The sequence below is a fragment of the Stegostoma tigrinum genome, chromosome 26, assembly GCF_030684315.1.
Source record: "Stegostoma tigrinum isolate sSteTig4 chromosome 26, sSteTig4.hap1, whole genome shotgun sequence".
Lineage (NCBI taxonomy): Eukaryota > Metazoa > Chordata > Chondrichthyes > Orectolobiformes > Stegostomatidae > Stegostoma > Stegostoma tigrinum.
Window position 1 is genome coordinate 38,141,270 of NC_081379.1, and position 14,393 is coordinate 38,155,662.

Here is a 14,393-nt window from a genome sequence, read left to right on the forward strand (position 1 = left end):
ACAGGCTCTTGGGGATAGGGGTTTGTATTCTGTCTTCAGCCAATGTATAGACACAGGTAGACACTGAGGAAGGTCACTGGAGGTGTTCTGCAATTAATCTTACTATGCATAGATAAAGGGAAAGGAGAAACCAGTGAAACTAAATCTGTGAGAGGGGATATTAGGAGCACTGGGTTAGGTTCATCAATAACAACAGTCAAAGCCAAACGATCTTGTCAGTTTCTGCAAGGTGGTCACTTGAGAAGTTAGAAGGTATGACCAATGTTTCTGAAACTGTCTGCTGTAAAATGATATTTCCACACACATACAATTTGGGCCGGCACAGTGGCTCAGTGGGTAGCACTGCTGCGTCACAGCACTAGGGACCCGGGTTCAATTCCACCCTCAGGTGACTGTCTGTGTGGAGTTTGCACATTCTCCCCGTGTCTGTATGGGTTCCCTCCGGGTGCTCCGGTTTCCTCCCACAGTCCAAAGATGTGCAGGCTAGGTGGATTGGCCATGCTAAATTGCCTGTAGTGTTCAGGGGTGTGTAGGTTAGGTGGGTTATACAGGGGTGGGTCTGGGTGGGATGCTCTAAGGGTCAGTGTGGACTTGTTGGGCTGAAGGGCCTGTTTCCACACTGCGGGGATTCTATGAATTCAACCCCTGGTCCCCAAACAAGGCTCACTTGGTTAAATGAGCAACAATGGCTAATTCTCTCACTTTTTGTCCCCACTTGCAAGTCCAAGGATATTCAGAAATAGAAGGAAGATTTGCCAGAGAAACTCAGCAGGTGTAGCAGCATCTGTAGAGACAGAAAACTCTTCCGAGTTTCTCTAGCACCTTCTCTTTCAAGAATCCAGCATCCACTGTATTTTGCTTTTATTCCAGGGATATTAAGGTCACTTTGAACATCACTTCAGCTAAGAACCAGTCAACTCAGTAGAAGCATTGAATTGGGCATTCTTGTGGAGTATGCTACCACAAGGAGGCACAATGAGTAAGCTAGATGATCATGAGGAAGGAAGGTTGCAAAGACAGTAGTCGATGGAAGAGGGTGAGAGGAGGCCTGTGAAACATAGAATCCCTATGGAAGTAAGCCTTTGGCCCATTGAGTCCACACTGACCCTCTAAAAAGGAATCCCACCCAGATCAAGAACCCTGGATTGCCCACAGCTAACCCACCTTCCCTAGATACAGTGGGGCAATTCAATCATGGCCAATCCATCTAACCTGTATGTCTTTGGACTGTGGGACGAAACCCACACAGACATGGGGAGAATGTGCAAACTCCACACAGACAGTCGCCCGAGGCTGGGATTGAACCCAGGCTCCTGGTGCTGTGAGGCAGCATTGCTAACCACTGAACCACCGTGCCACCCCAAGGAAGGGTGGAAACAGTAGTAAGGTCCTCGAATGGCCTGTATGAGTGGCACTCTGTTCCGAAAGCCACTTTCAGAAGAGCTGAGAGAGTTTCAGAGTTGAACTTCATTCGAAGGCAAGAAAAGGCACTGATTAGAAAACTCTCCAATACCATCCTGAGCGAATTGGCGAGGCAAAGTAACGTTGTGGGGCTTGAAGCAGAGGACGAAGAAGGATCAGCAGTGGGCTTGAGTATGGCACTACAGAAGCAAAAGTTAAAAGGGATTTTGTTGTAGGAGCTGCCTTGGAAGTCAACTATTTGTACTTTAAAGTGAAGCTGGGAGGTACAACACACAGATCACAGATGATAGTTAAGACAGAAAATCTGAGAATTACACAGCAAGGCTTGGCAAGAAATGAAGAAAAAGGGGAAATTAATATTTCAGGCCTAATCCTTCAGCCCAATAGTCAGACAAGTCATCTGCACCTGAAAGGATATGAATATTTCAGGTGATGTCTCTTTGTCTGCACTATAAGTCCTGACAAAGTATCTCAGGAGAAGAAGGTTATCAATCACAATTACAGCAGTTCCAACATGTCTGCTGGAATGTATTTGTGGCAAGTGGCATTTCTAAGGCTTCCTGGAACTCACCAGTGAAAGAACACAACAGCAATTGAGAGAGCTGAAGTCATGGGAGTGTCTCTATGCCACTAAGGACAGAAACTGTTCAGTTTCTTTCTTGTCAGCTTCTTTGAAAGGCTGTGTTCACTGTACTTTTGCCGGCACTTCTTGGACTTTAGAAGTTACTATGTCTGGTCTCTCTCCTCTGGAACTCTGACATGTCAAATCAGCGGGAGATTTTTATTCGCTGATTCAGAAAGTCTGTGCTTTGTTGGCGAGTCCAGGATTTATTGCCCTGCCCTCACTGCCCTGAGGAAGGTGGTACTGAGCTGTCTACATGAATCAATGCAGGCCCTGAGGCATTGGGACCCACAATGTGGTTAGGGAAGGATTTCCAGGATTTCGACCCAGCGATGCTGAAGTAATGGTGATATATTTCCAAGTCAGGATGGGTGAGTAGCTTTTGGGGAGGCGGAGGGGGGCTTGCAAGTGGTGATGTTTTCATGTACCTGCTCCCTTTGTCCTTCAGAGGGCAGTTGTGACGGGTTTGGAAAGAGCGTGGAAAAAGGCTTGTCAAGTCACTGCAGTGCATCTTGTACAGGCTACACACTGTTGTGGAGGAAGTGGGTGCTGGAGCCGGGGGAGGAGTGGGTGTCATGTACACAGTTTCACTTTGGACGATGAGCAAGAACACCAGTGGAAGAAAGAGAGGTAACTGGTGAGTGACGATACCCACAGAGTATCAGGAAGCTCAGGCTGTTGTACCAGGCTGCAGCAGGTATCTGCAACCTGCTGGAATGAAACTTGCTGCGAACTGGAACACGCATCACTGTGGCCATGAAAGGCACCTTTGCTGGAGGCTCCCTCCACACTGTGTCAGAGACAGTTGAGGGTTCCTGCAATCAGCAGCAAATGCACCATGGAGGTGACTGATGCCACAGCAAGGGGAGGTGACGGCCTAGTGGTACTATCGCCGGTTTGCTAATCCAGAGACCCATATAACGTCCTGGGAATCTGGGTTCAAACCCTGCCACGGCAGATGGTGGAATTTAAATTCAATGAAATACCTGGAATTAAGAACCTAATGATAACTATGAATCTATTGTTGGGGGGGAAAAACCATCTGGTTCACTAATGCCCTTTGGGGAAGGAAACTGCCATCCTTACCTGGTCTGGCCTACACGTGACTCCAGTCCCACAGCAATGTGGTTGATTCTGAACTACCCTAGGGGCAATAAATGCTGCCTGGCCAGTGATGTCCACATCCCGTGAATGAATAATGGGGAAGAAAAAATTTGGCCAACTTTATAACCCATGCTGGTAATAGGGTGGGGCACAAGTAATGGCTTACAGCTCTGGCTGATTCACACACAAACTCAGCACGAAATGGCAATTTGAACCTCACACCAGTTCCTGCAGATCACCTGGGTGTGTCCATTAACCTTTCCACTGTGAAGCTTCACAAGCAGGTATTTCTGTAAGGCTGTGCACTGTCATTCTGCAGTAACTCTGCACCACGCATCCCTCCCTGCTCCACTTGCACCAACACGCACACCACCAGCGGGCCTTTCTGACGCCCACAGAAACCCCAGCTGACGATGCTTCTGAAGAAGCCTAGCACTGATGCCCAGCAGCAATGGGGGAAAAATAAACTTTACAACAACCAGGGGTAAGCCACTGACATGCTGAAGATGCACTTCCGGGTCCTGGACCAACCTGACCCCTCAATACACAGTGAGCAGGGTGCCCGGGATGGTAGCGGTTCACTGCTGCTGTACAGTGTTTGACAGAGCACAAGACTCACACGTTCAGACAGTGAACAGCAAATTCAGATTCAAACACACCAGCTGCTTGTCCTGCGAAACTACAGGTCCTGGCTTTGTCTTTCCGGCTTTTCTACCTGGTGTAACTCCCACTGCAGAAGCACAGGCAGCTCTGATCCCTGCTGGCCGCTCAGATGGTCTTAGCCAATGTCCTCCAGGTTTCGGAAGCCTGGCAGAGTTTCACCAATGGCTGCTCCACCTGTCCCTGTGCAGGGGAAGACTTGGCCAGCAGGGTATGAGGCATGGTGTCGGACACTGGCAGATGGTGAGATGTGGAAGCACTTTTAGCCAAGTTCCATTTTCTTGCCACGCCTGCACCATCACCATTATCCCCATCATGCCCACCCCCACCTCCCCGTTAACAACTGATAACAACTGTGCAAACAATTTGACAGCCACATTGATACTTCATATTCTTGCTATGGGCGAAGGCATTACCACAAATGCCTACAGTGCCTTGGCACTCATGCATGAGGCAGACTTCTCCAATCTCCTGGCAAGCACGTACTGTGTTACTGTAATGCCAGGACACACTCTGCCACTGTTCCAGAATTATCCCTTTGGTTGTGGCCCCTAAGGAGTCACATCTATCTCCAGCCGAGCAGTTCTGACACAATCCTGTGACCTCTAATGTGGGCTCTCCACCACGAGCCATTTCCCCACCATCTGCTCTTGCTCGGCTGTGTCACCAAGTCAGCAGGGACCTTCCTTGTCATTGCCACACCTTAAGCACCAGTATCTGAATTGGTGCATGGTGTGCACTAGACTGCAACCTCAGGACAGGCGATCTCCCCGAAGAGGACAGTGTGAAGGCGCTGAAAGTGATTTGAAAGTGATTTTGCCATATTGCGACCCTTCCCTGCCCTGCTCAATTCACAACATTACTTTTGGTGTTGAATCCATGAGCGTGGCACATCCATCCTGCGTTAGACAAGCTCCAGGCCTGACTGCAATTCGGTTTCACTGGAAAGCAGCATCTTCCAGTCAGGAAGGAACGTGACTCCTCCATCCATCACCCCAAATCACCACCACCACCATGACCAACACCAGCACCCACCCCAAACCACCACCACCATGACCAACACCAGCACCCACCCCAAACCACCACCAACATGACCAACACCAGCACCCACCCCAAACCACCACCACCATGACCAACACCAGCACCCACCCCAAACCACCACCAACATGACCAACACCAGCACCCACCCCAAACCACCACCACCATGACCAACACCAGCACCCACCCCAAACCACCACCAACATGACCAACACCAGCACCCACCCCAAACCACCACCACCATGACCAACACCAGCACCCACCCCAAACCACCACCACCATGACCAACACCAGCACCCACCCCAAACCACCACCAACATGACCAACACCAGCACCCACCCCAAACCACCACCACCATGACCAACACCAGCACCCACCCCAAACCACCACCACCATGACCAACACCAGCACCCACCCCAAACCACCACCACCATGACCAACACCAGCACCCACCCCAAACCACCACCACCATGACCAACACCAGCACCCACCCCAAACCACCACCACCATGACCAACACCAGCACCCACCCCAAACCACCACCAACATGACCAACACCAGCACCCACCCCAAACCACCACCAACATGACCAACACCAGCACCCACCCCAAACCACCACCACCATGACCAACACCAGCACCCACCCCAAACCACCACCAACATGACCAACACCAGCACCCACCCCAAACCACCACCAACATGACCAACACCAGCACCCACCCCAAACCACCACCAACATGACCAACACCAGCACCCACCCCAAACCACCACCACCATGACCAACACCAGCACCCACCCCAAACCACCACCACCATGACCAACACCAGCACCCACCCCAAACCACCACCAACATGACCAACACCAGCACCCACCCCAAACCACCACCACCATGACCAACACCAGCACCCACCCCAAACCACCACCACCATGACCAACACCAGCACCCACCCCAAACCACCACCAACATGACCAACACCAGCACCCACCCCAAACCACCACCACCATGACCAACACCAGCACCCACCCCAAACCACCACCACCATGACCAACACCAGCACCCACCCCAAACCACCACCACCATGACCAACACCAGCACCCACCCCAAACCACCACCAACATGACCAACACCAGCACCCACCCCAAACCACCACCAACATGACCAACACCAGCACCCACCCCAAACCACCACCAACATGACCAACACCAGCACCCACCCCAAACCACCACCACCATGACCAACACCAGCACCCACCCCAAACCACCACCACCATGACCAACACCAGCACCCACCCCAAACCACCACCAACATGACCAACACCAGCACCCACCCCAAACCACCACCAACATGACCAACACCAGCACCCACCCCAAACCACCACCACCATGACCAACACCAACACCCACCCCAAACCACCACCACCATGACCAACACCAGCACCCACCCCAAACCACCACCAACATGACCAACACCAGCACCCACCCCAAACCACCACCACCATGACCAACACCAGCACCCACCCCAAACCACCACCACCATGACCAACACCAGCACCCACCCCAAACCACCACCACCATGACCAACACCAGCACCCACCCCAAACCACCACCACCATGACCAACACCAGCACCCACCCCAAACCACCACCACCATGACCAACACCAGCACCCACCCCAAACCACCACCAACATGACCAACACCAGCACCCACCCCAAACCACCACCACCATGACCAACACCAGCACCCACCCCAAACCACCACCAACATGACCAACACCAGCACCCACCCCAAACCACCACCACCATTGGCCCAATCATCTGAGAAAGTATCAATAAAAGCTAGAGCAGTATGTGAATGTGAGCATTCCTCACAATCTGCTCCCAACTCTAAAATCTGGAAAATTCCTTAAATGCTGGAATTGAACTGACTTTATACAGTTGGCATCATTAATCAGGAATAGAAGTTGCTGGAGAAGCTCAGCAGATGTGGCAGCATCTGTGAAGGAAAAGAAATCAGAGTTAACACTTCGGGTCCAGTCGAACACTTGCGAGTTCTGAGGAAGGGTCAGTGGATCCGAAATGTTAACAGTGATTTTTTTTCCCTTCGCATATGCTGCCAGACCTGCTGAGCTTTTCCGGCAACTTCGAATTTTGTTCCTGATTTACAGCATCTGCAGTTCTTTTGGTTTTTATCATTAATCAGGAAACTGCTCCTGCAGTGTTTGGGTTAAAAAGCTGACACATACTTTTCCATCTATTACCAGACACCCCCCTCTCAGTGCAGCACCAAATTTAAGTTTCAGCTGTTTAAAATTCTGGAGATGAGTTTTGAATTTATTTCCCTAAAAGCCAGACTGTGACCCCTGGTTTTACTGTCCTGGGCAAAGAGGAATAAACTGGCAATCCCTCTGTTGTGCAGATCCTAAAAGCAACGACCGTATCACTAAGTCTCTCCAGGGACAACACGCCCAGTTTATGTACTTACTACTCATTATCTAATCCCTCCAACACTCCAAATCATCCTGGTTGCCCTCTTCTGCAATATTCCCACATGATGCAAGACGGTGCAAACTCCTGCAGCAGATCTAACTCTAAGGAGTTAGGAACTGCTGATGCTGGAGTCAGAGATAAGAGCTGGAGGAGGGTCCCGACCTGAAACGTCCACTTCCCTGCTCCTCTGATGCTGCCTGGCCCGCTGTGCTCCTCCAGCTCCACACTGTGTTATCTAGATCTAACTCTAACGTTTCTTAGAACCATTCTACACTCCTAAACTTCAATTCCTGCAAGGTAACCTGTACGCTTCAAAATTCTTTTTGGTCTATACATCCTTTGCTTGCTGTAATGTGCCCATACCACTCGTAAACGAAGCTTTTCACTGTATTTTGGTACACGTGACAATAAAATCAATCAATCATTACAATGAAAAATACAGTTCAACAGTACTTCATTGTGAAGCAGTTTGAGGTCAGGGCATTGTTATGCAAATATAAGTGTGCTTGTATTTTTTTTCTCCCAAATCAGCCTGTTCAGTGATGTTATTACATACCTCTGGAGCAAGTGGGGCTTGAACCTGGGTCTCTTCGGGTCCAGGGGTAGGGACACTATCACTATGCCACAAAAGGAGCCCCAAATCGTGCTTCTACCACCACTGTAAAAAGTGATATGATCGAGTTTAATTCACCTGGTATATCATAAGCAGAAGAAAGGTGAAATCAGAGGCTGCATCAGCCTCATGCACACCCAGAAGCCAGCTACAGTTTAGTACCAGAGATAGTAGGAACTGCAGAGGCTGGACAGTCCGAGATAACAAGGTGTAGAGCTGGATGAACACAGCAGGCCAAGCAGCATCAGGGGAGCGTGAAGGCTGACGTTTCAAACCTAGACCCTTCTTCAGAAATGGAGGCTGAAGAGTTTAGGAGAGAGTTGCTGTGGGAGAGAGATCCCCTGAGGTTTGTCCGGAGGGAGGAGGGTAACTTCTTCAGGGTAGGCATCCTTAGAAAAGGCTTCGCAGTAGGGTTAAAATTGTATCAGAGATAATAGGAACTGATGCTTGAGAATCCGAGGTAGTAAGGTGTAGAGCTGGATGAACACAGCAGGCCAAGCAGCACCATAGGAGCAGGAAGGCTGATTGGCAGAAATGGCCGATTTCTGATTAAGGGTCTAGGCCCGAAACATCAGCCTTCCTGCTCCTATGATGCAGCTTTGTCTGCTACGTTCATCCACCTCTACAGTTTAGTATCAAACAGATTTCTGACAATAGTTTGTCCTTGCTCACCCTGAGTGAGGGATTGAGTCATGGAGGTCGGCAGGCCTTTTGGCCCATCGAGGGAGTTTGTGTGAGTTAAAAACAACCGTCCGACTATTCCTATCCCATGATTAGTGTGGGAGTATGTAAGAAATGGAAATGTCTCGACATTCACTTCACAAATATCCTCACCTCTGCCCTCAGTACTTTCCAGCCTCCCGTCCTCCATCGCCTGTAAACTCGGGCCTCTTCTCCTGAAAATACTTTCATGTCTCATACCCATGCTGCCTCATGACAGTGTTAAACTCAAGGCTCCACTGCAGAACCCCTTGTTTTTCTCAGATCTCAAACCTGCGAAATGCCTTGCCTCTTCCCTCCCTCCTACAGACTGCGATCTTTGAACATTCATCCTAGCCTCACCCGACATGTTCTATCTTGTCTCCTCTCTCACTCTTCCAAATTGATGGCCCTTCTACTGGATTGGTCAAATAACAAAAGAAAAGCTACAAGAGCTTGAAAATTGTATCAGAGATAATGGGAACTGCAGATGCTGGAGAATTCCAAGACAATAAAATGTGAGGCTGATGAACACAGCAGGCCAAGCAGCATCTCAGGAGCACAAAAGCTGACGTTTCGGGCCTAGACCCTCTGATGAAGGGTCTAGGCCCGAAACGTCAGCTTTTGTGCTCCTGAGATGCTGCTTGGCCTGCTGTGTTCATCCAGCCTCACATTTTATTGAGCTTGAAAATTGGCTGGTTGTGTGGACTGGAACCAAACACACAAACTGCCTAGAATTCAGGCTGCAAAGGCCTCACTCGTTTAAAAATTGAGACAGAAGTTGAAGCAACATTGTGGATCTCCTTCTGACCACTGTTTTCTTAAAACTCCGGAGCCCAATTATAAACCCTTGTATGAAATGGTACGTTCTACAGATCAAGTGATGTCATTATGTTTTCTGTGCATGTACACAATGTCACAGAGCTGCTCTGTGTATATACTATGCAGCATAGATCACAGACATGCTGCTGTAGCTCAGTTTTACAGTTCTGTGGTAACCAGGCTCAGCACTATTTTCCCCCGAGCTCACACTCTGTTTGGATAAGCAATAACATGCCCACACTTACATCATGTAACTTTTGGTCAGGCCAAATGACAATTATACTTTTCCAATTATTAAAATGCTAAATAGGCCACGGGAAGCTGGAAGTTACCTTCCTTGAATTTGAGTTAAAATTTCGAGTTATCATAGAATCCCTACAGTGTGGAAACAGGCCCTTCGGCCCAACAAGTCCACACCAACCCTTGGACACCCCACCCTGATCCATCCCTCTATAACCCACCCAAGCTAAACATCCCTGAACACTACGGGGCAATTTAGCATGGCCGATCCACCTAGCCTGCACATCTTTGGACTGTGGGAGGAAAAGGAGCACCTGGAGGAAACCCACACAGACACGGGGAGAATGTGCAAACTCCACACAGACAGTCGCCGGAGGGTGGAATCGAACCCGGGTCCCTGGCACTGTGAGGTATCCGCAGAGTCACGTGGAGTCCAAATGTCAACAGTCCTTCAGGTGTGACTTCACCCGACAAAGGGGCTACGCTCTGAAAGCTTGTGATTTCAAATAAGCCTGTTGGACTACAACCTGGCGTCACATGACTTCTGACATTTTTCTGAATACTGCATTCCATTCTATCCGCAATAGACCTTGATTTCCTGCTGAACCAAAATTTATTCACCTCAGTCTCAAAAATATTCAACATTCTCTGGGATAGTGTTCCAAAGTCGTATGACACCGTGCCACCCCTCTCCCCTCCCCCCGGCCAAGGAGAAAAAGTTCTGCTCATCTCTATCCTGAAAGGGACGATCTCAATTTTCAAACTGTGGCCCCGGTTCTGACTGACCCACAAAAGAAACATCTTTTCCATGCCCACCCTGTCACCCCCCCGTCATTCTATGCAGCAGTAGAAAGAAACTCAGCCTGTCCAATCTTCCCCAAGGAGACAACTCACATGTCCCAGGCATCAATCTAGTAAACATCCACTGAACCGCTTCCACTGTATTTACAGCCTTCCTTAAATAAAGAGATCAAAACTATACACAGCATTCAAGATACGGCCTCACCAATGCCTCTTAAAGGAAATAAAACATCCTAAATAGCACAGAGTGGAGCTGGAGGAGCGCAGCAGGCCAGGCAGCATCAGTGGAGCAGGAAAGCTGACATTTTGGGTCGGGACCCTTCTTCAGAAATATTTCTGAAAAATTTCTGAAGAAGTGTCCCCGACCCGAAATGTCAACTTTCCTGCTCCTCTGAAGCTGCCTGGCCTGCTGCACTCCTCCAGCTCCACTCTGTGTTAAATCTGACTCCAGCATCGGCAGTTCTTACTATCTCTGAATAAAACGTTGTTACTGTTCTCTTCAAAGGGTGGCATGGTAGCTCAGTGGTTAGCACTGCTGCCACACAGTGCCAGAGCCATGGGTTCAATTCCACCCCGAGCTGCAGTGTGCACACTCCCCCTATGTCTGCGTGGGTTTCCTCTGGACGGTCTGGTTTCCTCCTGCAGGCTAGGTGGATTACCCTTGGGAAATGCAGAGGTACAGCAATGTGGTGGGTCTGGGTGGGATACTCTTCAGGGGGTCAGTGTGAACTCGATGCGTCAAATGGCCTGCTTCCACACTGTCGGGATTCTATTGTCAATTCCTCCTGCTAATAAGGATAGGATCACATCAGCCATATTGATTCTGTGCTGTACCTACCTATTAGCTTTTTATGTGCCATGCATCAGAACGCCAAATCCCTCCGCGCTTTGGATGTGTCATTTTCTATGACTTGCTACCCATGCTGTTTTGCAGGCAAGTAACCCTATTTGGTACCTCCATCAGTTGGCACCTCATCTTCAGGTATGCCTGGTGCTGCTCCTGGCATGCCCTCCTGCACTCTCAATTAAATCAGGGTTGATCCCCTGGCTTGATGGTCATGGTTGAATAGAGGATATGCCAGGCCATGACGCTGCATATTGTGTTGGAAAACAATTCTATCACTCATGGATGCACAGTCTTGTATTGCTGTGTGTCAATCTTCATGGCAAGCGAAGGAAAAACATAACAGAAGTAACAGGGAATCAAATTGAGAAAGTAGGCTCTGAGGAGGATAGAGAGTCTGCAAAGAGATACAGAGAGGGTAAACAGGAGTGCAAACAATTAGTAGTTAAGTGTAATGTGAGGAATTAAGTGAGATTATTCACAAAGCAAGTAAAAATGTAAAAACAACAAGGCCCAGAAACTCCAATCAGCATCAGAAACCTAGATATGAACTCATCAGATGCTAAAATATGCATTGAAAACATTTTGCTGGCTACAACATTGAAAATCCCGAGACAGGAGCCATCTTTTACAAAATAGGGGAGGCCTGGTCCTGAAGTTGTCAGTCAGCTGAGCTGGGGAGAGGGTTATTGTCAGAATGTGCCGTCTTTCAGCCAGTTAACTCATTCTCTGTGGTTTAAGTGTCCACCAGCACTGCCACACGTTTCACCCTTTCACAGCCAGTGTGTGTGTGGGGTTAATGTGAAGAGAGAGAGAGAGAAAGCGCATGAGAAGAAAAAGAGAGAAAAGGAGAACACACAAGAGAAAGAGAGTGAGAGGGAGGAGCGAAAGAATGACAGAGAAGAAAAAGGAAATGTGAGAAGGGTGAGGAGGTTAAGATGTCAGGTAATTCAAGGGACACAGAGATGGAAATGGGATGTAAGGTGGGTATGGGATTGAGGTACAAGGTAGGTGAAAGGGGTAGGGTGCCACGTGGGCGAGCGATTTAAGGTAGCAGGGGTGAGGAGGGGTATGATGACAAGTGAGGAAGGGGAGTAGGGGGTAGATTGACGCATGAGTGGGGGCATTCGGGGCTTAGGCTGCAAGGTGGGTGAGAAGAAACAGACGAGTGTATTCGGGTGGGGCAAATTTTTCGGGTTTGGGGGTCAGTGGTGGCATTGGAGAGGGGAAGCAGGTTTGATTGGGGGGAGGGGTGTGGGCAATATTGGTTGGGATGGTTGAGGTGTCTCGCTATTAGGCTTTGGAGGTTGTGGTGTGTGTGTGTGCGTGTGTGTGTGTTTGTGTGTGTTTGCGTGCGCGCACGCGAGATCAGTTTGGAGCAGGGTGGGACAGTAGGGAGCAGGGCAGAGTTCGAGGGAAGGGAAGGTCAGGTTGGGTGGGGTTGTACTTCCCAGGGTCAAGGGGGACCAAGCCAGTCAGTGGTGACTGTTTCAGGTAGAGGGTTGGGGAATAACATTCATCACGAGGTGTCTCTGTGATCATCAGTAAATTTGATGCTTTCATCCAAGTCATTTATATAAAATTATAAACAGTTGCAGTCCCAGCATCGATCCCTGTTGCACACCACTCATTGCAGCTTACTGACCTGTAAATGACCTATTTATACCTACTCTCTGCTTCCTGTTTGTTAGAAGTATGTTATTCTCACTCTGTGAGCTTTTATTTTCCACAGCAACCTTTGTGGAAATTTAACAAATACATTCTGGAAATCCAGGTAGAGTGCTTCCACAATTTCCCCTTTATCCACATGTTCTTTCGAGGAAGTAACACCAACAGATTAGTTAAACACGATTTCCCCCTCACAAAACCCTGTTGACTCTGCCTGATTACCCTGCATGCTTCGAAGTGCCCTCCTACAACCTCTTCAATAATAGTTTCTACCATCTCCTCATGACAGCTGTAAAGCTACTGGGCCTGTAGTTTCCTGCTTCCTGTCTCTCCCTTCATGAATAAAGGAGTTACATTAGCGACTTTCAAATCTAAATAGGACCTTTCCTGAATCTAGAGAGTTTTGGAAAATTAAAACCTGTACATCAACAATCTCAATGCCCACTTTTTTGAGTACCTAGGGTGAAATCCATCAGGACCCGGGTACCTATTCACCCAAGGCAACAAAGTGTGGAGCTGGATGAACACAGCAGGCCCAGCAGCATCTCAGGAGCACAAAAGCTGACGTTTCGGGCCTAGACCCTTTTCTGATGAGCCTAATTTTCCTGACTTCCTTTCTCGTTTCCATTTCCTGATTTAATTGCTGCTTCTGGGATGTTAGCAGGGTATGGGGGTGTAATGGAAGGATTGGGGCCAGTGCAGAAGTAAGGAAGGTTTATTATAAAGAGCTTTAGAGAGGCCACACCAGGAGTGCTGGTGTCCTTAACAATGTAAGGACATATTTGCCTCAGAGGGGGTGCAGTGAAGACCCATTAGATTGATTCCTGGGATGAAGATATTGAGTAGAAGGCATCAATGCTTTCTGGAGTTTAAAAGAATCAGAGGTGACCCCTAGCAAGGTATGATATTTTAAAAAGGCTGTACGGGATAGATTCAGGGAGAAGTTGTTTCCTCTAGCTGATGAATCGAGAGTTAAGGGGCAAAGCAGAGAAGCGTTTCAAACCGAGATCAAATAGAATGCCTTCACCATGGGATTCTAAATCACCAAGGAAAATGGATAGTCAATTATAGAGCATTTTCAAAGCTGAGATCAATAGAACTATGGATTCTGAAGGAGTGATGAGGTAAGGTGCTTAGTTAGGAAAGTTGAGATCATGAGTGAACCATGATGCTGTCTGGTCCTATTTCTAATGTTTTTTAATCATTCGTGGGATATGGCTGTGACAGTCTGTGCCAGCATTTGTTGTCCACCCCTACAGTGAGAATGTACTCTAAATCTGCATTCCAACACACAGACACTGCAATGTTTTGTTGAATGCATGTCAATTTAGTATTTGTTTTACTGTTTAACCCAAATGGAACACCAAAATCCCA

The 14,393-nt window shown here is 48.6% G+C and overlaps 1 protein-coding gene across 4 annotated transcripts in view; it reads right to left on the minus strand.

Moving 5' to 3' along the window:
- The window catches only part of hnf1a (HNF1 homeobox a), a 184,253-nt gene that overhangs the window by 142,874 nt on the left and 26,986 nt on the right, over window positions 1–14,393 (minus strand). The gene's annotated exons all lie outside the window — the stretch shown is intronic.